The sequence below is a fragment of the Ixodes scapularis genome, unplaced genomic scaffold (assembly GCF_016920785.2).
Source record: "Ixodes scapularis isolate PalLabHiFi unplaced genomic scaffold, ASM1692078v2 PGA_scaffold2__306_contigs__length_199485367, whole genome shotgun sequence".
NCBI classification, from domain to species: Eukaryota; Metazoa; Arthropoda; class Arachnida; order Ixodida; family Ixodidae; genus Ixodes; species Ixodes scapularis.
The window spans coordinates 40,708,934-40,709,664 of NW_024609857.1; positions in this window are offsets into that span (position 1 = coordinate 40,708,934).

Here is a 731-nt window from a genome sequence, read left to right on the forward strand (position 1 = left end):
TGTGCCTCCATCACTGAGATTTCATGACACAAACTGCACTGTGTTGCGGCAATTTAGCCACTTCCACAATAACGCCGGTCACACCGACACACCATTGTGCATCGGTGTGACCAGAATTTGCGGGGTGGTTGGCCTACCACTGCCCCAAGGGTTTATAATTAAAAAAATTGTGTAGAGTGGCATTGTTGCCCGGTTAAATGGACACTAACAGGGTATTTATGCTTGCCAATGTTTTTATTTGGATATGACATATACGAGCCCAGCTCCCCGGAACACAATTTGCAGTTCGAAATTCATTTTCTTTCTGCCCGAAAACCGCCGAAATGGCCGGTTTGAGTTGCGCTCACTCTCTTCTCTGTGGTCAAGTGCCATTTTCTATGGTTTAGACACAACCACCAAATACAATCGAAGTCGTGGGTGATCAAGAGCACACTCTCAGTACTAAAAATAGAAAACAAATATGCCTATTTTTAGTGGTTTCTAAAAACCGCAGATATAATAAAAAAAAAAAAAGTTGCATGGCCACGTGATTTTTGCAAACTCTCCGGCTTCAGGCCGCTGCCATCTTGCTTGTCTGGGGTGCGCTTGGGCGTGGCGAGTCCACGACCAACTCTATAGGCGAGTCATAATCCGATTACGAAGCCTTGCTAAGGCATCGTAATCAGATTATGGTTGCGCCTAGAGCACGGTGTGGCCTAGAGCACTATATAGCTCCTTCGGTATGGTGTACG